The sequence below is a fragment of the Mustela erminea genome, chromosome 9, assembly GCF_009829155.1.
Source record: "Mustela erminea isolate mMusErm1 chromosome 9, mMusErm1.Pri, whole genome shotgun sequence".
NCBI lineage: Eukaryota > Metazoa > Chordata > Mammalia > Carnivora > Mustelidae > Mustela > Mustela erminea.
This window is the reverse complement of record NC_045622.1, coordinates 37,812,004-37,838,341: the sequence shown is the minus strand read 5'-3', so window position 1 is coordinate 37,838,341 and position 26,338 is coordinate 37,812,004.

Genomic DNA, 26,338 nt, shown 5'->3' with positions numbered 1-26,338 from the left:
CCACTGGGTATCTTAAAACATATGCCCCATGGACAAGGGGGCACTCTTGTACTAAATCACCTTTCTCCTTTGCTGGCTGTTCCTGGGTAGCACCAGTAGGCAGTGCTAGAGGAAGGCTGGAAGAGGAAAAATGGACATGGACATGACCCTGTCCTTTTGCTTCTGGTGCTTCCCAGCATGACACCAGCAACGTTGCTTCTTCACCATGGTGGGGCCAAGTTAGTCCAATAGCAGCAGGTGAATCCAATTGGCAGTTTTCCCAACATTTGTAGAATCAGCCTCGTGGCACAACTCTTCCCTGCCTGACATGGGCCAACAGCGCCAGGAAGCTAGTGCTTCTTCCTCTGAGGTTTGGACCCCAGTCCCATCAGGTCTTTCCTCCCAAGTTTCTACGTATTACTAATTCCAACTTCCATTAGTTTCCCCAGGCCTAGGGGTGGGAACTACTTCCTGCACCTGTTACCTCAGTGATAGCTTAGACTTTTCTTTTGCCCTTTCAATTCTTCCAAATCTAGCTAACCACTCTTTGCATTAAATTTTCTCTCCAAATAACTGCTGTGGTAGTTGGTGTGGTATGGACTGCACTCTGACAGGTACTCTGAGTCTTGAAAACTCCTGAGAGCTCTGATGAGAAGTTCCTCTCTTTTTAGGGGCCTACTGGGTCCTCTCTGTATAGTCACCTTTCTGGAAGCGGGGCATAGGGCTCAGCAGCAGTTAGATATGAAGAGGCACTGCTTATTCCAGAACATTCAGAGAAGTCTAGGGGTCATATCTTCAGTGGAAGATGGAATTATAAATATCTCTTTCTTGGCGTTCAGGACTTTTTTTCTCGGATTTTTAAAATAAAATTTTGGGGCACCTGGGTGACTCCGTGGGTTAAGCCTCTGCCTTTGGTTCTGGTCATGATGTCAGGGTCCTGGGATCGAGTCCTGCATCAGGCTCTCTGCACAGTGGGGAGCCTGCTTCTTTCTCTGACTCTCTGCCTGACTCTTTGCCTACTTGTGGTCCCTCTCTATAGCATAAAGAAAGAAAAATATTTAAAAAAATAAAATAAAATTCTGGAAGAGACTTTAAGGACCACTTAGCTCAATGTCTTCATTTTATAGGTGAAGAAACTAAGGGAAGTTGATATTTGCTTGAGTTCGGTTAATTAAAGCCATTGTTTGGAGTGGAACTCCTATCTTTGATGCTTATCCTATGCATTTGTCACTAGATTATGTCATACTTAGAAACTCACATTGGCCAATTCCGAATCAGTTGGGTCTCAGGCACATGTGGGCCATGTAGGGTGGTTGTACTTTCTGGGGTGATAACGCAAGGGTGGCTCTTCAGGATTGCACTAAGATGTGGGTTTTGTATCCTTTCTGGAAGCCTCACATCTTAGATGCCATGGAGAAATGATATTATGATGATGGGAGGGAAAATAAGTTTGCTTTGCTGGCTTCTTGCCTTCTAAACATTGAAGTCCCCAAGCCTCAGGCTTTGAACCTATTCTTTACCTATACTCACTTTTAGGTGATCTTTCCTACTTCTTACTTTAAGTTCATTCTGTACTCCAGATTTATGTCTTTAATCCTGACCTTTCAGCTACCTTCCAGACACATAACCAACTGCCTATGTATCATCTCCCCAGGGATGCTGGTAAGAAACTCAGTCTTGCCATGCCTGAAACCAGACTTTTCATCTCTTCTCCCACCCCACCCCACCAGTTCCTTCAGTGTTCTCCATCCTATAAATGGTAGCACAACTCACTTTGCTGATCATGTCAAAAAGTCTTGATTTTTCTCTTCCTTCACTTCTACATATAATTCTCCGCAAACTCTGTGGGTTCTACCTTCAAAATGTATTCAAGGGTGCCTGGATGGCTTGGTCAGTTAAGTATCTGACTCTTGATTTCAGCTCAGGTCATGATCTCAGGGTTCTGGGATCAAGTTCTATGTTGGGCTCTGTGCTCGGTGGGGGGTTTGCTTGGGATTCTCTCTCCTTCTTCCTCTGCCCCTCCCACTGCTCACACACATGCTCTCTCTCTAAAATAAATAAATACATATTTAAATATATATCCAGAATCTAACTTCTTATTTCCTCAGTTGCTCTACTCTACCCTTACCAAGACCACTTTCTAGTCTCCTAACTGGTCTCATGTTCCCACTCTTCTTATCTCTCATTCTACTCACATAACAGCCAGACTCAACTTTTGAAACTTCAAATCAGAAAACTAGAATCACACACACAGTGAACCCTATGATCACTTCAGTTTGCTGTCTGGAAATGCTTTCCAGACTGTGGTGCTGCAGGGTGAATCCAAGCAGAACATGGCAACCTTGCTGAGCCGAGGAGAAATTCGAGTTTAGCCAAGGTGGCTAAAACTGGCAAAGCAGAGTAACGAAGAGGGGGCAAGGGGCCGCACAGAGGAAGAAATCTTTCTAAGTGTCCCTTCGAGTCTGTTGCTGAGTACCAAACTATGTAAGCATAGGATAAACCGCCAGGAGACCAAACAGAGAATGCCTAGATCCTAGAAATTGAAAAATTCCAAGTGCTTATGGCTAGAAAGCTGGAAGATGTTTGTGTTCTAATCAGTTGAGGGGTTGTTCTAGTGAATTCCTAGAGCATTCAGTAAAAACCTCAAAGGGCTAGTGCCGTATTTATAGGGTTAAACTAATTCTAAAGTGGAGACTACTTCAGACCTGCACAAGCCAAACTTAAAAACAAGGCTCAAAAGGATCAAGCTGAACTCCAGGTAATTTACCTACCTGACCAGAAAAAAAATCGAGTACTTTTTATAGAACAAGATGCGACACTCAATAATATAAAATTTATAATGTCTAGCTTCCCAACAAGAATGACTAGACATTACAAGACATAGGAAAATGTGACTATAGCTGTTGATGTTTTAGGGTTTTTGCATTTGCTGCTCTCTCAGCCTAGAACTCCCTTTCCTCAGATGTCTGTGTAATACCCCAGTTCATTTAAGTATCTGTTCAGTTATTACCTCCTAAGGGAAAGCTTCCCTAACACGCAAAATCGTCCTTACCTGTCAACCTCAGTTCCCTCATCCTGTTTTTATTTTTTATTTATATTCACAGCATTTGATCATTAGATTATATGTGTCTTTGATATGTCTTTGCTTTGACATGTCTTATATAAACTATATATTCAGTCAAAATGAATTGATAAAATTGAATAAATTGATATTGATATTGAAATGGAAAGAATTGATATTCAATGAATTGGATTCAATATCAATGACTTGACATTAAAATTGAATGACTATGATAAAATAGGTTAGCTCCCTTTGGGTAAGGCTAAACATGGTTACTTTCATTTCCAATAGATGCCGGCAAGATTTTTCTGTATATAAACACCAGTCTGACTTTACCTAGTTATCTCATCAAATTTACATAACCTTACAAAGTTAATATTATATGTATTTATAGATGCTGTTGATTTTTTTGAAAAAAAAAAAACCCAATTATTGAGCACCTACTATCTCTCTCTCTCTCATATGTAAATATTGTCTCTGTCAGCAGAAGGTGCACAGTCTGGTAAGCCAGAGTCAGGCCTACTACCCTGAAACCTTGCATTTGTATAAGTAAATGTCTTGCATAACTGTGGTGCAGCAAGTTATTATGAACCTAACCTTAGGACCAGTGACAGGATGTTACAGGGTTCTTATCCTGGTCCTAAAATTACTTGAAAAGGAGAAAACCCTCATTTCTGGCCTTCCCTGACCTAGCAAATTCCTCCCTCCCTGCAGGCTAGTGAGACTCCTGAAATGTGGGCACTCCCTGTGGGAATCAAGGAATGTCCCTCACCATTTGCATCATTATGTACCCTTGATTTTGTGTGTAATTCCTGTAGAATTCTACTTTCTGGCTTACTTCAATAATAGCATCCCCAGTCAACTCCTTCCTCACCTGTGCTTCTAGTCAGTTACTGTGTTCTGGGACCCTGAGGTCTCTCAAATCTCTCCATTTCTCTCCATCCCACTGCCACTGCCCTAGTTCAGGTTGTCATCTTCTTTAGTCTGGGAAACTGCAACCTCTTATTCCTCTCCCTCATCTCCTGCCTCTGGTGTTGGTCCTTACAATCAGTTCTTGAAAACTGATCACCTCATTTCCCCTTCTTACAATAATTCTCTCTTTGGAGTAACACCCGAAGTCCTTGGCACCGTAGAGCAGAGGATGGCATTGAATTGTGCGTGTTCCACGCATCACCAGCTGGCTAAAGTGCTGGAAAACCAGAGTAAAAGCACCACTCTTTGAGTCTGAGTTGCCATTCTTTCTGGGCCTCAACCTGGTCTCCCTCCCATGGTCTGGCCAAACAGAACAGCCTAGGGGTAAGAATGCCGGGCAAACAATGGCAGTAAGTGCCTCACAAAAGCCAACACTGAGTGTTCTGCGGGAAGCAAAGAAATAAATGCTTGAGGGGCGCTTGGGTGGTTCAATAGGTCAAGTGTCCAACTCTTGATCTCAGCTCAGGTCTTGATGTCAGGGTTGTGAGTTCAAGCCCCATGTTGGGTTCCATGCTGGGTGTGGAGCCTCCTTAAAAAAAAAAGAAAAGAAAAGAAAAGAAAAGAAATAGATGCCTGACTATGCAATGAGTGGCACGGGGAGGTTGAAGGAATTGATGCTTATATTGAATCTTAGGGAATGAGTTGGGAGTTTTGCAGGTTATCAAGGTGAGAGAGGGCCTTCTAGGCTGGGCAAGTGGCAAGGCAGAGGTGAAGAAGTGTCACATGGTAAAGGGTTTGATACATCCTGTGCATGAATTTGGACATATCCTGACAGAGGAATCACTGATGGTTTTAGAATCAGGCTGAAAGATGACTTGGCAAAATTGTATGGGATGGTAGGTGAGGACTGGAGGCAAGAAGCCAGTTGAGTTGAGAAACTACTGCAGGCATCTAGGGAAGAGATCATGAGGGGGCAGAAATAACACCTCTAGCTCCCATTGATTCAAAACTTACTATGTTCTACCCACATAGTAAGTTCCCATTTTATCTCATTTTACCCTAACAACTGTCCTATGAAGCAGGGACAGAGGCAGTTTGCCCAGATCCCACAGTTAGTAGCAAAGCTGAGCTGGAAACCCAGGTAATGGCCCCAGAGTTCACGTTCCACATCATAGGGATGGACTCTTTGGATATTAAGTAATTAAGGGATATGTTCCCATTTTCCTCCCAGAACAGTCCAGCTCAGAGCGCTTGATTTGGCTTGTGGGAGTGTCACCAGAGGCCAACCCTCTTCCCCTCGGCACAGAGGCCGTGAGTCAGGCCATCTGAGCTGACAGCTGGGCCGGTTTTGGGTTTCCCCTGAGTTTTGCTTTGCTTTGTTTCTGCCTCATCACACCAAGCCACTGGATTTGAATTATGAGAGTTTCTGTGTCAGGCTGGTGCCTGCAGATGCGTGACAAATGTGCTCTCAAAGTTGGAAGGGATGTTCCCCGGGGGCTGAGTGTAGGGTACATGAGTCTCATCAGAAGGGCCCCAAATGACAGCATTCAAGATTTCCTGCCAGCTTCTAGAAGGCAAAGCAAATATCTATTTCCCGCGAAGAACTACAAGAGAAGGGAATGAGTTACCAGCACTGCAGCTCGCCAACGAGGTCGGTCTTAAAGATCAAAATGGCTAAAACTGTCGAAGTTTGTATTTCCCAGATCATTTCTACCTCATAGAGGCATGAGTTAATTTTAGGCTTTAAAATCAAATACACTTACCATCTATTAGTGATGACCGTATCATCATGAGTCTTTTGCCAAAACAGACCTGTTTCGGCTCCATTGGCAGCTGGCTGACACAGAAGTAAAGCAAGCAAGAAACTGGCTCCTTGAGAATCGCTGTGTCTGAGAAAATTCCAGCAGCTCTGGTGTCCCAGCTGGCTTACAGGCCTTCTTGATGTGACAGCATTCCCCAAGGGGCCTTGAGCCTGCTAGACTCTCTGTCTTGTAGCCCAAGTCCTCTGCCCCAGTCCACACTAAATAACCAAAAATATTTAAACATTTAAACAAAAGTTAAATTTTTAAAATTTCAAATTTTCATTGGCTGCCTTTTCATTGTGTTTAAATCTGCAAAGTTCAAAGAGTCACTTCTTCACCTTTAGTAAAGCTCTGACCAAAGCCATCTCCTCCGAGAGGTCTTCCTGACCACAGAGTACCAATACCAATGTTCCTTTGTCCTGCCCACACCATTATTCCCTAACCCAGTTGCCATGCTTATTTTTCTCCTTGACACTTAACAGCACCTGGTAAGCCCATTGTTTTCCATCTATTTCTTCTTACTTACAAAGTTCCATGAGAGCAGGAACTTTCATTTTGTTCATTGATCTATCTTCAGTATATCTTCAGTAACTAGAAGATTCTAGTTACATTAGTCTCACATATTCTGAGTCCACACTGATCTTTAAGCTGCGTATGTGCTCAAAAGCTTTTCATTTCATTCATTCCTTTACCGTACCTTCCTGGTTGGTACATGTTTGCTGTTACAGCACTCCTGATGTGTGGCAGAATTTTCTTTGATTCTGAGAATCATTTCTATTGTCAAAGGCTTTAGCCATTCGAATGTACAACATGATTCTTATCATTTGTAAACTTCTTCTTCTTCTTCTTTTTTTTTTTTGAATCTCTGCCCCTGTTTCCATTGAAGGATGCTCCTTTCCTTAATAATCTTAGCAAAGGCTTTAAACTCCCAGGACAAGAGAAATAAAAGCAAAAATAAACTATTGGGACTTCATCAAAATAAAAACCTTCTGCACAGTGAAAGAAATAATCAACAGAACTAAAAAGCAGCCTACAGAGGGAGAAGATATTTGCTAATGACATATCTGATGAAGGGTTAGTATCCAAAATATATAAAGGACTTATAAAGCTTGACACCCAAAGAACAAATAATCCAATTAAGAAATGGGCAGAAGACATGAACAGACGTTTCTGTGAAGAAGACATCCAGATGGCCAACAGCAGACATAAAAAGATGTTCATCACTTACCATCAGCGGAATATGCAAATCAAAACTACACACCTGTCAGAATGGCTAAAATCAACAACACAAGAAACAAGAGGTGTTGGTGAGGATGTGGAGGAAAAGGGACCCTCCTGCATGGTTAGTGGGAATGCAAACTGGTGCAGCTACTCTAGAAAACAGTACGGAGGTTCCTCAAAAAGTTAAAAATAGAACTATCTTAAGATCCAGCAATTGAGCTACTGAGTATTTAACTCCAAAAATACAAGAATAATAATTTAAAGGGATCCATGCACCCCTGTTCTTATAGCAGTATTATTTACAATAGCCAAGATACGGAAGCAGTCCAAGTGTCCATCAATTGATGAATGAATAAAGAAGATGTGAAAAAAATATATAATATTATTTAGACATAATAAAGAATGACATCGGGGCACCTGGGTGGCTCAGTGGGTTAAAGCCTCTGCCTTCGGCTAAGGTCATGATCCCAGGGTCCTGGGTTAGAGCCCTGCGTTGGGCTCTCTGCTCAGCGGGGAACCTGCTTCCCCACACCCCCACCCCCGCCTCTCTGCCTTGTGATCTCTGTCAAATAAATAAATAAAATCTTTAAAAAAAAAAGAATGACATTTTGCTATTTGCAATAACATGGATGGAACTAGATAGAGAGTATGTTAAGTGAAATAAGTCAATCAGAGAAAGGCAAATACCATATAATTTTAGTCACATGTGGAATATAAGAAACAAAACAAATGAGCAAAGGGGAAAAAAAGAGAGGCAGATGCAGAAACAGACTCTTAACTATGGAGAACAAACCGATGGTCACCAGAGGGGAGGCGGGTGGGGGGATGGGTGACATAGGGCATGGGGATTAAGGAGGGCACTTGTGATGAGCACCAGGGTACGTGTGGAATTGTTGAATCTCTATGTTGTACCCCCGAAACTAAGGTAACACTGTATGTTAATTAAGTGGAATTTAAGTAAAAACTGAAAAAGCCAGAAAAAGCCCCCCAAACTATCTGAACGTAGCATTGTGCCCTAACAATATGTAAAAGGGCAAAATGACTGTTTATACCACCACATGCTGGTCAAGAGCATCTTGGCTCCACAGTTCAACTTTATTTTTTTGTTGACATTTGTACATCACAAGTTCACCAAGAGCAGAGCTTCTCTATTCCCAGATGTGCATAGTGTGAAGCCACTGTACCTATCACCGGGCCTCCTTAGTGTGCCTCTCAGAGGCCCTGAGAAGTCCTGCTTCCTCCCTGTGCTTCTGCCATGCCCTGGGCCCGGGATGGCCTCTCTTGTCCACTTGTCCAGCTCAGGCTCCTCTCCTCCTGAGGCCTCTCTTACGGCTCCGGCCCACGACACAGAACCCTCTAGTTCTTTCTCTGTACCGACTGGCTTATCTCCTCAATGAGGCGAGGAGCAGCAAGAGTCCATGGAAGGAAACCCTGGACTTGGAATCAGAAGTTCAGCTGTGGGCTTCATATCTGCTTTGTCTTGGAAAGCTACGTCTGAACTGGGTTCCCCCTTCCCCAGTAAAACAGTGATCACCATTCGTCCCTGGACAAAGTTTTAGGGTCAGATCTAATCATGTAGGAAAAGGGCTTTGCAAATGATCCAGAATTTGCAAGGTTCCCAGACATTATCATCATAGGATTTTTGTGTGTTACGCTGTAAAGGAAAAAAAAAATTCTGTTATTTCCTTTATTCTGCATCTGATACTCTGAATATTTTGGTATCCGGGTACCGATTGTGTGACGGTTTTTCCCACGTGAGGCACTTCTGCAACACAAGCTGGGTGTCCTACAACTTAATTTAATTCTGATGTTATCTGCTTTGGAGAAATCATCAGGCCCTACAGGTTAAGACCCCAATCCCACAGACTGTCCTGCTCGCTCCCCCTACCCCCTTCCCCGACCTCAAGTGCAAAGGCAAGGCCAGATGTTACCCATGTATCTGACTGGCTGGAAATCAGAGGTTGCCACAGCGCTTTCTCTGACTTGATTAATTTGCTCAGTTGGCCCACAGAACCCAGGAAACCAGTTTACTTGTTTGATGACCACGGAAAGGATAGAACCCAGCACCGCCAGGTGGAAGCGATTTGTAGGGCAGGTCTGTGGGAAGGGGCGTGGAGCTTCCATGCCTGCGCTGAGTGTGCCTCCCACCCTGTACCTTGATGCGTTCATCAACACAGAAGCTCTCCCCTCCCTGTCCTGCTGGGTTTAACTCGAGGCTTCCCACACAGGCACAAGTGATTCCATCATTGACCATTGGTGATGGGACTCAGCCTCCCAGCCCCTCTCCTCTCCCTGGAGGTGGTGCGAATTGGGGCAGTGGCCTGAAAGTTCCAAGTCTCTAGTCGCGTGGTTGGTTCTCCTGATACTCAGTTGCCCTCCTTAGGGGGCTTTCCAAAAGTCACGTGATTACCATAAACTCAAGTGTGGTTTGAAAGGGGCTTGTTATGAGCGACAAAAGATGCCTTGGTTGCTCTTACCACTTCGGAAATTCTAAGCATTTCGGGAGCTCTAGATGGAAACCAAATATGTATTTTTTTTTTTTTTAAGATTTTATTTATTTGACAGAGATGACAAGCAGGCAGAGAGGCAGGCAGAGAGAGAGAGGGGAAGCAGGCTCCCTGCTGAGCAGAGAGCCCGATGTGGGGCTCGATCCCAGGACCCTGGGATCACAACCCGAGCCGAAGGCAGAGGCTTTAACCCACTGAGCCACCCAGGTGCCCCCAAATATGTTTTTTTTTTTTTTTTTTATCATCACAGATTGCAACAGCATGGTGCTACATCTAGACCATCATGACCCACACCAAGAACTTGACAGAGGCCTCAGCTGATGGGTGGTGGCAGGTGATGGAGTATATTTTGAGGACAGTTGCAAAATTCAACTCCACTTGAATCAGCTGTGTTTCCTTCTGGGAATGTCCATATGTGCGCCAGGGTGCTGAGAGAGAGGATGACAAAAAGAAAGAAGGTGACTTATTAATTAATTAATTAGCATTTATTTTTTAAAAGATTTTATTTATTTATTTGAAAGAAGGAACACAAGCATGGGGAGGGGGAGAGGGAGAAGCAGGCTTCCCACTGAGCAGGGAGCCCTATGCCCTCAAGCCGAAGGCAGACACTTGACAACTGAGCCACCCAGGCGCCCCCAAAAGGTGACTCTTTAAAGAGCTGTGCATTCACTCTGTATAACCACTTGGTATATTTACATTTCCTGAACCCTTTGCAGGCCTTTGAACATTCAGTCATTCGCTGAACATTTACTGAGAGCCTGTCATGCCCTGGGCACCAGGGAGACAGAGAAGAATAAGACCTATCCCCCATCCCGTATAGGGCCGGTGGAGGGATCTGGCCTGGGGACAAGCCTGATGCGACAATGGTGACATGTCCAGGGAAGGGAGGGACCACCCGCTCAGACCAGGGGGTTGTGGATTATCTTTTTTTTTTTTTTTAAGATTTTATTTATTCATTTGACAGAGATCACAAGTAGGCAGAAAGGCAGGCAGATAGAGAGGAAGGGAAGCAGACTCCCTGCTGAGCAGAGAGCCCGATGCGGGGTTCGATTCTGGGACCCTGAGATCATGACCTGAGCTGAAAGCAGACTTTAACCCACTGAGCTACCCAGGCACCCCTGTGGATTATCTTCTGAGTACTGTTCTGCCCGCAGGGTCAGGGCATATGGCAGGCAGGTAACGGCTGTGGTGGGAGGGAAAGAGAGCATCCAGTGGAAGGGCATCAGTCTGACTCCCACCTTCCTAGTCCTCTCAGGGCTGAGCAGCTGGTTTCTCAGGGGCCATGGGGCATGGATATTGTCTCTATGACCCCAACCACTTCTTTAGAACCCCTCTCAGCACCCTGTCTTGGAGGAAAAGGTTGAATCAAGGAGGGAAGGTAATGAGCCCTGTTTCGTGGCTGCATCAATGCTGCTGAGACACAGGACGAGCGAGTCGAGTCTGCCTCCGATTACTGATGATTCGGGTTTTCTAGGCTGCTGCTGGGGGAGGCGGGGAAGCTCAACGTCTGTTAATCAAGGAAGCCCATTTTCCTTTTTCTTTCCTTTCTTAATAACTTAATAAATCTAATCACATTTTAAAATTTAAAATCTTATATTATTTAGTCTAAATAATAAAAGTGAGCACTGGGGGGTGGGGCTCATTGCTACGGGAGGGTCATTGCTTCTAGCTCTCTTAGCAGGTAGAACCAGGACATACCTGCATATATAATAACCTGTAGGTACCCACACATCTGTTTCTGTACTTACCCATCTGCATTTGTATTAAATTAGGGTTTTTATTGATGCCCTTGACTCTTTATTTTTTTTAAAGGTTTTACTTATTTATTTTTCTGAGAGAGAGCATGAGCGGGGGGAAATTGGAGGGGAAGGAGAAGCAGACTCCCCGCTGAGCAGGGAGCCCAAAGCCCTTGCTGGCTTGATCCCAAGACCCTGGGATCATGACCTGAGCTGAAGACAGACGCTTACCCGACTGAGCCCCCCAGTCCTCCTTGATTCCTCTGACTCTAATCCGATATGATATGGGTCATTCTAACCTTCCCTCCTTGCTTACTGGAAACATCTTCCTTTAAGAGAAACCTGCTGATGGACATCTAGGTTCTTTCCATAGTTTGGCTAGATGTCCATCAACAGATGAATGGATCAAGAAGATGTGGTATATATACACAATGGAATACTATGCAGCCATCAAAAGAAATGAAATCTTGCCATTTGCGACAACATGGATGGAACTAGAGCGTATCATGCTTAGCGAAATAAGTCAAGCAGAGAAAGGCAACTATCATATGATCTCCCTGATATGAGGAAGTGGTGATGCAACATGGGGGCTTAAGTGAGTAGGAGAAGAATCAATGAAACAAGATGGGATTGGGAGGGAGACAAACCATAAGTGACTCTTAATCTCACAAAACAAACTGAGGGTTGCTGGGGAGAGGGGGGTTGGGAGAAGGGGGTGGGATTATGGACATTGGGGAGGGTATGTGCTTTGGTGAGTGCTGTGAAGTATGTAAACCTGGTGATTCACAGACCTGTACCCCTGGGGATAAAAATATATGTTTATAAAAAATAAAAAATTAAAAAAAAAAAAAGAGAAACCTGCCTCCTACAACCCACCATCCAACCCCAGGATACATGCAGAGCAGATTCATAATTGTTCATTTCTACCTCTCTAAGAAACAACTTCAGAATAGGGTGTATGGGACAATTCCCTTGGTCATTAGCCTTACAGTTTCCAGGAAAACAATCTTTTCCAAATTTTCTCAAGTGACTTAGGTTAGCTTCATTCCCAGCCCCTCTTTGTAACACACACACACCCAACTGTGCATCTTGCTGTGTTAAAATTATTTCCTCCCATTTGACTTGGAAGAAATACTGTGCGTTGGTTTGTCCATGAACCTTGACTCCTGAAGTTTCTCTCAAGTCAGAGAGAAACATTTCAAAAGCATTTCAGCAGACATGGCAGACAGAGGAGTCCTCTAGAAGGTTTCTGCAAATGGTAAACTCAATTTTTTTTTGTTGTAATTTTTTATAAATTACAACAGTTTTCCTTGCTTATTCTGGAAGATGGGAAAATTTTTATACTCTAGCCAAGTGTCAAGAGTAAAGTGGGAAGAATTTCTGAGCTAGCTATGGGGAGCTCTTTTCTTCCTCCCAATAATATGTGTATCCTATTCTAAAAACATGGTTGTACCCTGAAGGAAAAACAATTTTAAGTGTCCAGAAGATGAGTTTGAGAAATCAGTCCACGGTGGTCTGGAAAACATCGGTTTCTCCTGGGAGAGGAAGGGATTTTAAAAGTCGAAATGTGCTCGAAGACAGATTAAAGCAGAAATGACAAACTCCCCCTTTTCTGCAGCTCTTCTGGGCGGCTGCGCAGTGAGATTTTCCCTCCACTTAGACCCTTTCTTCCAGAATCGAGAGCCCTTCCAACCCTCTTTTCGCCAGGCATTTTTGCCTCGGCACCTGGTGAGAATTCACTTGGTGAGAATTGTGGAGTAGCTAAAGACTAGACCTAGGTCAGCCCTGAAAATCTACTTAATTTCAGAGTTATTTTCTATTCGGCAATAAACACTTTTTTTTTTTTTTTTAAGTGGCTTGGCTCCAGACTTAAAGCGTTGGAGGCGCCCTTCCCGCCCTCCGCAGCCCTTCCCGAGGGGGTTAGCAGAGCCCCGCCGCCTTTATGAGCGGGCCCCGCCCCAGGGCGGCTCAGTGCCCCCTCCGCCCATTTTATTGGCCACAGAACGTTTGTACTTCGGTGTCTTTAACAGCGAGTGCCTTTTACTCACCAAAGCAAGAGCCACAAGAGGGACTTTTGCCAAAGGTAGAACACTCTTCTCCTCCCTTGCTCCAAATCCATGAATTTGCCCAGAGCGTGTTTCAATGAGGAAAAGCTAATAAAAGTCAGCTTTGGCGCGCTTTTTTTTTTTTTTTTTCCCCTCCCAGGTTAATAGTACTATCTGGGGGACCGACGGTCCTAAAGACTTGCCTCCCTCAGCCCAGCGTCCTCACGGGGTGACCAGGTCACAGTGCTGTCAGGGTGGAGGGAGCAATTGGGTGCCAGTGCGGGGCTGGGCTCACCATCGGGCACTTGGTCCATCTAGAGTCTGGGGGTTGTGGGTCTGGATTTGTGGCAGTGGACCTGTTACGGGGAAGCTGAAGCAGCAGCCCGCACTAGCAGGGCAGCTGGGTGCTCGGCAGAGCAGCGGGGTCGCCCGGTTCCATTGAGCAGGTTGCTTCTGCCCACCGCTGCGTTTCCAGGAGATGAGGTGGGGGAAGAAAGGGCCCGTGGCCCAAGTCCCACCCTAACCCAGTATGACCACTTCTTTTTTTTTTTTTTCCAGTATGACCACTTCTTAACTATGTTTACGAAGACTCTATTTTCTTCCTTCTTTTCCTTCTTTTTAAAAAGATTTTATTTATTTATTTGACAGAGAGAGAGAGAAAGAGCACAAGCAGGAGGAGCAGTAAAGGGAGAGGGAGAAGCAGACTCTCCACTGAGCAGGGAGCCCTATGAGGGCTGGATCCCAGGATCCTGGGATCATGACCTGAGCTGAAGGCAGATGCTTAATGCACTGACCCAACCAAGCACTCTACAAAGACCCTATTTCCAAATAAAGTCACACTCTGAGGTTTCTGTTAAACATGAAGTTTTTGGGGGGTGGGGGGTTATAATATTCAACCCCTACAGGCTGCATCAAACTGGGTGAGAAGGTGCTTTTTTTTTTTTTTTTTTTAAAGATTTTATGTTTTTATTTATTTGAGAGAGAGTGAGAGAGAACATGAGGGGGGTTAGGGTCAGAGGGAGAAGCAGACTTCCCATGGAGCTGGGAGCCCGATGTGGAACTCGATCCTGAGACTCCTGGATCATAACCTGAGCTGAAGGCAGTCGTCCAACCAACTGACCCACCCAGGCGCCCGAGAAGGTGCCTTTTAAAATTTACCATTACCAAGCTGTATCCTCTGTCTTTTTTTCTAATGTGTACAAAAGTGTCATTCGAACTGGTAGAGGTTTTAGATATCTTCTGTGGAAGCAATCAACTATGCAGGATCCATTAGTTGGCAAGCTTATAAGGCAGAGACCCTGTCTGATGCCTCTTTGGTAATTGTCATAGCTTGTGCAGTAGACGGGGTTCTCAAAGATGTGTGCTGCAATGACAGTAAAGAAACCTGAAAAGAAAACTTCTGATTCCAGATACTACTTGAAAACTTTTTCCTTTCTTTTTTTCTTTCCTTCTCTCTCTCTCTCTTTCTTCTTTTCTTTCTTTCTTTCTTTAAAGCACAGGTGAGTGGTCTTTAACCTGTTTCATCCGATATTTTTCTGCTTTTCTGGTGGATTAGAAGTCTCTTGGTTTCGCATGGGTTAAGTGGGATAGGTTCTACCTCATCACTGAGCTACGCGGTGTTTCTTCAAGTGTGCTCCATGAGGTATTAGCATCATAGGAGAAAAGGGTTTTGTGGTTAAAGACTGGGCAGCTACGTGTTTGCTATGCTCTTTCTGGAGATTAGCAATATTTTATACTGGCTTTGTAAAGGTTTGGACAAGTCCTGTAGTGAAGAAACCTATTAAACTTTGTTCAATCCAGTGTATCTCAAATTAACTTTCCCAAAGAGTCCTCCACACCCCTTCTTTTGTGAATGAATAACACCTACGATGATCCGTGGAACATCATAGGTGTAAGCAATAAAGTCTGAGAACCACTGGAGCATGGTCAAGAATAGGAATGTTGACATCAGGCTCAAATCCAAAACTTAGATTCATTGATTTTTAGTAACTGAACCTCTCTGAGCCTGTTTCCTCATCTCAAGGTGATGTTCTAATGCCACTTGCTTTACAGGATTAATTGAAATAATGTAGATAAAGCGCTTAACACAGAACCTGGGATATAGGCATGAGTATACTAAACACCTCCTGTTAGATTATCATTTATTATTATTCTATTATCATTTGGCCTTATGACAGCTTATAGCATTCTTAGGGGTCATTTGGGGGAAATGACAATGTTGATTCTAACAAAGAAGATCAAGTTTTCAAAACAGTTGTCAAGTTTTCAAACCGATTTTTATAAAAATCTACCCTGGAAAGAAAGTTGGGTTTTTCCCCTCAGCTCCTCAGAACTCCGGGGATGACATTCACCAAATCCAGTTCTTCTGAACCTGAGGAAGACTCTTTCATGTGCCAATCAGTTGTGAGTTCTTAGGTCAGAAGCCAGTGATGTTCACCTAGAAGAAAATCAAGCCCAAAGTGTCAGATGAAGTTCTGTGTTTCAAAAGGCATTTTACTGGCTTACCTCTGAGAGCGTTGGGGTTGGAGTAGGAAGAGAGCAAATAGATCAGGGGGAAATGTCTTGAAAATGCCTGGGTTCTAGAAGCACCTATCTGTCCTTTTCTGACACATGTACCACAGAATATGTCACAGAGTCCACTGACAACTTGGATAAGGCAGTGAGCACAGCTTCATCTACCCCAGTGCCCAAGAGAATGGAAAGCAAGACCACGTTCCAGAGGACGATATGCTCAGGCTCTTGTCTCGTGGCCCAGGGGGGTGGGTTGAATAAGTAGCTATTCCTGCAGGACAGAGAAGAATGTTAGCCTGACCTTGAGAGATAGTAAAGGGAGGGAGCTCCTACCCACAAGTGTGCAGAAGCATGAGTCTAAACACAAGTGCATACCAGGCTTACGGTCTTCATTGTTCTCATCTTCCTAAAGACAGCAGACTTATTATTGCCCCTTGGTCGGAAGGTTGAACACACCATCTTTCCCTCTATTAGCACTTTTCAGGAAGGCATTGTAGGTACAGATATAGCCAACAAGAGAGCATATGGAGAAGAGAGAATTTGTGTGATATGAGGTCTTAACTGCTTTACGGATCTCAGGGGCCATTAGGAGGGGAGAAGAGCCTGGGCTTCGAAGTCCCATGGACCTAGGTCCTAATTCCAGCCCCCTCACTAAGAAGTTTCCTAAATGTTGCCATACATCAGATTCTTTATACGAAAAATGGGGTTGATGATAGTAGCATCAATGCCATAGCATGGTTGGGAGATCAGATAAGGTGTTAGCACAATGCCTGCCATGTTATAGGTGATATATTTTAGTTACATCATAATCATTATCTTGGAAAGGGGAGACCTGAGGGGTCTGGAGTAACTGGAGAAGACCTCAGAGGGAAAGCTGGAGTCACCTGGCCTTGATGGAGCAGCATCAGAGAGAAGAGTAGTGAACTGTAAGAAGAAAAAGTGTGTAAGCAAAAATCATAAAGGAAATTGGGAATCAGAGAGTATGGGTTGGACAGAGGGACATGGAATAGGTTTTTAGGCCATATTTCACAGAGTGACATATTATTTGATATCTCTGTCTCTATCTCCACTTTTACCCATATACCCATATCCATTTCTATACAGTTTCCAATGAGATCACACATTTCTTAAATGTAACAATGCCATGGCCTTATCAGCACCTTTCCATTTCACAAAACCCCTTGGACACATGTATGACAAGAGATTGAAGGCAAAATGGAAGTGGGATACTTGTTGGAGGCAAAGGGTACTGGATAGAATTCGGAAGCTTGTGATGGCAGTCTAGGTGAAGAGCAGTGGCCAATTCAAGATATACTGTGGAGGGAGGATTGGCAGGACTTGGTGGTGGACTTAACGGGGAAAGTAAGAAAGGAGAAGAATAAAGATGACTCACAGGCTCTAGGTGCCATCTAATGGGCTGGGGATGGACGAGAGAGGAGATTTGTAGGGGACCATCAAGGGTTTGGGATGTATTAATACCGAAATGCTGTGAGATGTTTCAGGAGGAAATTTCAAGAAGGTCATTAGATACTTGGGTTAAGAATTCAGAAGATCAAGGCTAGAGATAAACATATTGGGATTATTTACAATGTAGATTAGATGGTTCTGAAAGCCATGGAGACAGATGAGATCTGCTAGGGAGACAACACAAAATGAGAAGAGAGGCAGGGTCTCTCTTGATCATTGGTGCTGGGTTTCTTATTCCTTTAGGAAAAAAAATGTGCATCACAGGACCCAGCCATGTCAGGATATCTGTGCAACCCCAAGTGTGGTAATTTTCTCCCCAATTAGATTGTGAGCTCTTTGCCAAGTTGTTTTCTCTTTCCTTTGTACTCTTTTCTCCACCTGTACTCTCTTCTCTCATGACAGTGCCTACCGAGTACTAAGCAGGTCCTCAGCACATACTCAATTGAGTTCAATAATCAGGGCTAATGAAGTCAAGATATTGCGTTGAACACTGTAGATGGATGGCTTAATTCCTTAGCCACACTAGAGCTCCTTGCCTTGGCAAACCACTTCCCAGATACTGTTGCTTTGGAAGCAGGTGTGGAGGGAGGAACAAGATACTGGGTGTGAATGGAGGTAGCTGGCCACATTGTAGGATAGTCAATATTGAGAGCACTCTTTCTTTGTGATCATCAGCTGTTATCATCTTCAGGTGTTGGACACTGACACAAGGCCATAAAGGCTACTCACTTCAGGGTGTTATTCCTGAAGGGGTAGATGTAGTTTCCACTGCCTGTGTCCACAGAAGGGGCCACCTCGCAAACCCAATGAAGAAATGACCACACTGTATACAGCCACCATAGTGCCCTGCTTGGCCAGAACCACAGGGCATAGCATCTGCAATGGAACAGAGTAATGGGGAGAGGGAGGTGTTACCACTTTCTAAATACACATCCTCTGAGTTTCCTGGTAAATTAAAGATGATCTGAATCTTCTCTTGTAGATCTCAGACCAGGTAGGTGTTTTTCTTTTGCCTCCCAAGTACATAGAGAATGGAGTACTAGAGCTGAGAAGCCCTCTGTCCATTCACTTTCCCCCACTGCAGTTCTAAAGAATGAAATCATGCACTACAAACCCGTGAGCTGGAAACGTGACTGATACACCATTGAACCGCCTTGGTGCCTACCCACTGTCTGGAGCAGGCATGAGGTGTGCTGCCCGTCTGCTTGTCCATTCTCACGGCAGACATCAGTAATCGATCTCCGTGCTCTTCCCCACTAGCGCTGGACAAGGCCTCACACTCCCTTGCAGAAGAAGCGGTCAGTCAGCTCTAAATGAAACCTATTGGTGGTGGATGTTCAGCAAATGTTTGTTGTATGATTGGGCGAGTAAATGAGTGCTTGTTTTTCTAATGGCTGAGTCAGTGACCAACACAGGGCTCTACTGTGTACAAACTCCATAAATACATGTTGACTGGATGGGTGGGTGAGCGCGGCGGTGACGCCAGTGTCAAGGGGAGGCGACCTTCTGGCCTATTAGTGCCTTAATGAATTGGGGCAGAGGTGAGGGATGGATTTGCTTCAAAGCGTGAATTTTTGTTCCTGACACATCTACTTTGTGTCTTTCCTCCCCCAGGGCCCAAGGGAGGGGGACAGCTGGGGTTGAATGGAAGGGCTCGGGGAGTCCCTTGGAAAGGGCTCTCAGATGATGCGAGGGCTAAGGATGTGGGAGGGTCTGACTGGTGGCTGCAAGAGACAGGAGAGAGGGCTTTGGAGTAGAAAAGAGAAGTGATGTGGTGTATGAATTAGAATCGTAAGGGTGATGAACAGCTGGCTGTGATCAGGGACGTTGGGAAGCAGTTATGCATGTGGGAGGGAGAGAGAGCCATCCCTGGAATCAGACGACAGAGACTGAGTCCCACCTCGGCCAGTCCTGCCTTCATACGGAGGCACCTGACCGGAGAGCCAACTATGTGTGTGTCAGGCGTCTGGGGGTACACAGAGGGTCAGGTGTGGGCCTGGTGCTGAAGAGAGGAGATTATACTCATACTCTTCCTGAGGTTGACAAAATCATCCTTAACTTCCTTTCTGGATCTCAAACTAAAGCCATGTAAATCTGGGCAGGCCACTCAGCCTCTTTGGGCTTTCCCTTTCCTCCGTTGTCCAATGAAAACAAGTTTGCACAATTCGTAAGGATATTTCCACACCTTTCTGTAGGCAGCGCTGCGAAGGACAAAGAGCAGTGGTATAAGAGGGCCATGAGTCAGGAACAGGAAATAATAAGTGCATAACAGATGAACTTGGAGTGTCCGTTTCTGTCCTTCAAGGGGGCCACGCAGGAGTGGATCCGCGGAAGTGTTCTGGGAGTAAGATCTCTAATGCCCCTTCTTGCCTGAATCTCAGTGTGGTGATGCGCTACTCCATTGGCTACCAGGGAAATAAGAAAGCCAGAGGATGGGACGGTCCTGGACTTACTCCCAGATGACAGATGGAAACAGCCAACAAACCCTAGCAGGCTGGTCTTCCAGAGCTATTGCAAAGGGCTCTCTCCACACCTTCTCTCCAGGCTCGTTTTTCCTGGGATCTCCTGCGGCAGCCCCATCTCTGTTGGCTAGAGCCCTGCCAAATATCCCTGTGCTTCTTGTTTGTTTGTTTAATTTTTCTTTTAGAGAGAGAGAGTGCGAGAGATTGGGGAGGGGCAGAGGGAGAGAGAATCTCAATCAGGCTCCACGATCAGCACGGAGCCTGATCCCCCGACCCCAAGATCATGACCTGAGCCAAAATCAAAAGTTGGATGCTTAACCGACTGAGCCAGCCAGGAGCCCGTACATCACTGTGCTTTACAAGGAGGGTATTAGAAGTGCTGGGCATCGGTTGATAGCCTGTCCTTTGGAAGAGAGAAAGCATACAGCCTGGAAGTAAGCCCTTCTGGAGTGGGTGTTTTGGGAGGATAAACGTTCATTGCCTGCAGGAGAAAACATTGGCCCGGAAGGTTGTACTTGAGCCCTTCCTGATGGGGTCTTGCCCGGCCTCCAGAGCCTCACCTCTCCAGCATCAAGACCTCCCAGTGCACTGGCTTCCGGGCTCCCAGGGTAGGGCCAGGACTTCCCTGCCTCTGGGCCTTGGAATATGCCCTTCACCCTTTGCCATGAGGTAAACTTCAGTTTACCCTCAAAAGTCCAGTTCAAAGGTCTCCTGTCCTAGACAGAACAATGACCACCCCCCACCCAAAGATATGTTCACTTCTTAATCCCACAACCTGTCAATATCACCTTATGTGACAAAAGACAGGATTCAGTTGGGATCTTAGGAGGAGGACTTTATCCTGGTTTCTCTGGGTGGGCCCTCAATACAATCACCTGTGTCCTTATAAGAGAGGCAGGAAGAGTCTTGAGGAGCCTTGAGAGAGGAGAAGGCCAAGTGGGGACGAGGGGCAGAGATTGGGGTGGCGTGTTCAGGAGCTGAAGAATGCCAACAGCCACCAGAAGCTGGAAGGGGCAGGCAATGGGGTTTCCCCCAGAGCCCAGAACAGCGGGCCTCGCCAACACATTCACTTAGGGCCTCTGGGCTTCAGAAGGGCGTGAGAATACATTTCTGATGTCTTCAGCCACCGGGTTTGTGGTCATTTGTTATAGAGGCTGTGGGAAAACTATGCATCTCCTCTTTGTAGTTTTCCATGACCCCTTCCAGGCAAAATGGGTCATTCCTGCCCTTGTACTTGCGAATCTGTCCTATCGTGCTGAGCACATCACCTCCTGCTTCCTGCTGGAGGAACGGAGCTTTGGGTCAGCTGCTGTCACCACCTGCCTCCACAGATTCCAGACCCTGTGATATGGAGGTAAATCCTGTGATGACTTTCCCCATGTTTCTTCTGGCGGTGTGGGGAGGGAGAAAGTGCATCCCAGGCCTGATAGGGCCGTGGGTCAGGAACAAGAAATAAATGCATAATGGATGAAATTAAACTCTGTGAAAAAAATCGCCTCACTCTGAGGGAGGCTTGGTGAATGTGTTTGCTGTTGCAAGCATCTGGGAAATTGTCCCCCGGGGAATGAGTGGTTGGTATTCGGTCCATGCTAATGATAATCGGTCCCCCCTGGAGTATGTTCTTTCACCTGATTGTCCGAGGTGGGGGGTTGCAAGCTCACAACCAAGCAGGTCATTTTAACTCAGAAAATGTGTCTCGGGGCACCTGGATGGCTCAGTGGGTTAAGCGTCCGCCTTCAGCTCAGGTTGTGATCCCAGAGTCCTGGGATCGAGCCCCGCATCAGGTTCCCTGCTTAGCGGGATGCCAACATGGCATCTAGTACAAGGAGTACAAGGATTGGGTGGTATGTGTCCACTGTGCTGGAGAAAAGCGCATGGTGTTTGCTTTCTTATCAGCTCCCTCTCTTTCGTGCAAATGCATCCGACCATCACAGCGCCCTAGCACCAGGTACAGAGATGGTTCGAGAGCCCCTCACTCTCGTTCTCTCCAAGCTGCCCTGCGGATGACTGAGCACAGTCACGAACCAGGCTTGGGACCGGACACTCTCTATGATCTCAGACGGAGCCCATCATTCTCCAGGAGGGGGCTACTGCTGATATCCCCATTTTCCAGAGGGAGCCTCTGAGATTCAGAGAGTCGAAGTGCCTTGCTAGGGTCGCACAGCTGGCCTGCCATGGAGCGTGGTTTCAAACTCCACTCTCTCTGGCTCCCACTGCTCTGCATGTCACTTCCCACAGAGACGGGAGAGAAGGCCTGGCTTCCCCACCTACTCCCTTCCTGGCAGGAGCATTTCTCCTGGAGATAACTACCCTGACACTCTGATTAAGCAGTCAGGCTTTGGTGAGTTTGGTCAAAATTGTTTTTGGTTCCTGAGAGGTCTCCCTTTGGGCCCAGATGAAATGGAGGTCCTGATCTGGGATGCTGGGTGACAGACCTTGACCAGAACAGACCCCATTGAAGAACTGCTGCCCTGAACGGTCACTGTCAAGTTTGTCCTGGGCATCCTTTAAAGTTCAGCCCGGAGACCTGCATTCTATCTTTGCCATGCCATACCCTAGCCCTGCAGGCTGGATCGAGGTGACCCTCTCTTGGCTCTTCATTTTTAATCTATAAAAGAAGAGGGATTAAAATACTGACATCTAAGATTCTTTCCAGTTCAAAGATTCAGTTCCAAGTTGTCTTAAACAGGAAGCATTTGTTTTTCCGTTTGATTAGAAAGCTTACTGTGGGGACACCTGGGTGGCTCAGATGGTTAAGCATCTGCCTTCGGCTCAGGTCATGATCCCAAGGTCCTGGGATCGTGTCCCACGTCAGGCTCCCTGCTCAGCGGGAAGCCTGCTTCTCCCTCTGCCTGTTGTTACTCCAGCTTGTGCTTGCTCTCTCTCTCTATCTCTCGCAAATGAATAAATAAAATCTTTTTTTTTTTTTTTAAAGATGATCTCTCTGAGAGAGAGAGATAGAGATCACAAGTTGGCAGAGAGGCAGGCAGAGAGAGAGGGGGAAGCAGGCTCCCCACCGAGCAGAGAGCCCGATGCGGGGCTTGATCCCAGGACCTTGGGATCATGATATGAGCTGAAGGCAGAGGCTTAACCCACTGAGCCATCCCCCAGGTACCCCAATAAATAAAATCTTAAAAAAAAATAGTTTACTATGGGAGTCTTTTCCTGCTTTGGGGGCTGAGAAGGTGAAATTATTAGGAGCCCACGGGCCCACTCTTTCCTTTTCCCCTCATGATATTCTACCTCATTTTCTTTCCCCCCAACAATGATAGAAATTAGGTTGCATAGTTGTATTCTTAACCCTCAGAGGAGAGGACTATTTGAAGATCAGAAATGCTGCATCTTCCTGCAGACCTCATGCAAATTATTGAATGACTGTGTGCCCTGAACTGTTTTATGGCATGAATAAAGCATATTAAAAATTTCAGGAAAATCTTGATGGGTATAATGAGCGTGTGTGCTTCTCACTTATTCAATGAACATATTCTTTAAATGATGTATATTCACAAAAACCTCAGATTTTCAAGGTCAACTCTAGGTAACTCAGTGCTGGGATAGAGAGCTGATGAGAACCTTCCAGGTAGGAAAAGCTAGGCCAGGACCCCAGGCTGTCCTGGTGGCAGGGGGTAGGGGGAACTGTGGACAGCTTTGGGCCTCAGGTCCCTGTGCCCTTGTATCCTGGAAGGTAGTCCAACATTCTCCCTTTTGTGAGCTCCTTGTCCTAGTTCTCATGACCCTTCTGACATCAGGAATTACTTCTGTTCTTAGGTTGGGCCTTTGGGGGAACCCAAAGTTCCCCTGAGTCAAATGGGAGGACCAGCGGGAGACTGTGTGGTGAGGGTACACGTTTGGGGCTGACACAAAGGAACTGTGGGAATCATCTTGGAAGATGTGTGTGCTGAGTCTCTCTGAGCACCTTCTGGGGAGCACATCCTGGTACTTAGAACAAGCCAGGCTCCAAGGTAGGGGTCAGAACACAGGGATGGCTTCAGGCTAGATGGTCATGGCTGGATGGACCTGGTCATGCTTCTCTCCTGCTTTCAACTTCCAGTGGCCACTTTTCCCTTTCTCTGACCTCATTTCCCTTCCTCTCTGCTAAACCTTTTTGACCTGGCTCTAGCTACCCTGGTTTTCTTAGCGATTCTGGAAATCTCTAGCACATTCCCAGTTCAGGGCCATAGAACATGCTATTCCCTCTGCTTGGAATCCCCCTACCCCCGCCAAATATCACATGGCTTATTATTCTCTTCCTCCAAGAGGCTCAAATGCCACCTCCTCACATAGCATTGTGCCTTCTTTTCTTCCCTCTATTTTCTTCTGAGCCCTCTCCACCTGACATTATGTTACAGTGGGTCATTTGCAGTTTCTCTCTTAGCACTTAGTGGGGACTAAGTGCTAGGAAAGCAGGAATTTTGTTGACTTTTTTCCCCACTACTGTGTCCTCACACCTAGAACAGTGCTAGCACATAGTAGGTGCTCAAGAAATGCTCGTGGGTGAAGGTTTCAAGGGAGAGATGCGATTCGTCAGCCTGGTGTACAAGTCATGTGGGGTTTTGCCTTTGTCTGCATTATGGCACCATGGCCTTTGCATCATCACAAACACCTGCTCATTCTGCACAACACAGCACAGACACCTTCTTCTCTGGGATGCCTCTCTAAGTTCCCAAAGGTAAACTATTCCCTCTTCTGCAAACCCTGGGCTCCGTTGCAGCAGGGACTCACCCCATGGGGTGAGTTTGTCCATTATTTGTGTGTTTGTCCATCTCCCTTGGCCTGAAGGAGCACAAGAACCCCATCTCCGTGGGGTCGGGGAGACCCCCACACATGGCAGTCCCTCTCCTCCCAGTCAGGCCCGTGGGTGATCCCAAACCACACCACGGACTGGTCTGAAGCTGTCTCTCCTAAAGGTCTTGCTACATCTGCAGATGATATTGTTGGAAAACAACCCCTGGTCACAAGAAATATAAACAGATTTTTAAAAATGGGGGCTCTGTTTCTCAGTCCCTGGAGTACCCAAGTCAGGGTCTGCTCGTCCCAGATGCCCAGTTCTGGGTTAGTTCGAGGCACCATGCAAGGAGAGAGTTTTTATTCTTGGCATTGGCTTTCTGAGATGACAGCCTTGCTGATGTCGTGAGGCTGCCTTCCATCAACAATAGGGGGAGACTGCGGGGACTTCCCTACCAAGGAGCTGACATGTCACTGCAGACAAGTACTTGTCCAGTACAGTACAGTATGGCTGTGACTGACTGCAGGAGGAAGGCAGCCCCCAGAAAGGCTGTCTACCTGGTGGGGAGGGTAGAATGGTGGGGTGGGGGTGGGGTGCAGCTCTGACTCACATGGCCCCATTTCTGTGTCTCATCTGAAAAGCAGCAGTGTCTGGAGCAGCCGTCCAGCTGCCTCCATGTCCTGTTCACCAGGGACGCGACGTGGAGCACGGCCCTCACCGCCATAGCCCCATGCATGCCATCCTTCTCCGTGTCCTGTGTTGAAGGTGCGCGGACGCAGCGGGTGGTGAGAATCGAGAGATGACAGATTCTGGACTCAGACGGGCGTTTGAGCCCCATTTCTGCCCCATGTCAGGTGTGTGGCTGGGTCACATGACTTAATCAGCCTAGGCCTCATTTCTTCGCCCAGAAGGAGGGGAGAGTGATTCCCACTTTGCAAAGTTCTGCAGGAAGGGAAGGAAGTCGTATGCACAAAGCTTTGTGCAAATGCCTGTTACAGTTACTGCTCAAGGGCAGTAACCATGCATCCTGGTCGATCTACAGATCCTTCAATCATGTTCTGCTTGGAGCTGAGGCTAAGCGAGGGGATGTGTTTCTTACAGTCCGCAGAGTGTCCCCTGTGGCTTTTGAGAGCTTGTTGCTCCAAGCAGGAAGGCAGCTCGGCCTCCTCCCCTCTCTTCTCCCTGTTCGGAGCCCAGCTCCTCACAGGCACTCATTCTTTTTTTTCTTTTTTTTAAAATTTTTTAAAAAAGATTTTTATTCATTTGACAGATCAGAAGTAGTCAGAGAGGCAGGCAGAGAGAGAGAGAGGAGGAAGCAGGCTCCCCACTGAGCAGAGAGCCTGATGCGGGGCTCGATCCCAGGACCCTGAGACCATGACCTGAGCTGAAGGCAGAGGCTTTAACCCACTGAGCCACCCAGGCGCCCCCATAGGCACTCATTCTTGAGCCCTTTGCTGTCTGGAGCCCTCCCAGCCCCAGGACCACTCCAGCCAAGAACCGGAGCCCCAGAGGCTTGGCCGGGCCCAGCCCCTGTCCCTTCTGCAGCAGTGGGCACTGTGACTCCTCACTCATTGAAATGTTCTCTGCTTTTCTCACTTACCTCTTTTCACCTTCGCCCGAACTTTCCAGGTGTTCTTTCTCAGTCTCCTTCCCACACTTTCCTCCTTCTTCGTGCCTTTTAGTTTGCAGCGCAGACTGGGGTTTTAACCTGGCCTCCTTTCTCCTCTCATTCTGTTCATGACCCTGGGTGACCCTCTGCCCCTGGGGCTCCCCATCACCTCTCTGTCATGGTTCTCCATCTTGCTTCTCTCTTGGGCTTCCTCTGATCCCTCAGGGGATGGGGAACCTCTGTCTCCCTCCAAGCTGCATCCCTGAGGTCCCTGCCTCGGCGAATGCCCCCACCGTCTCC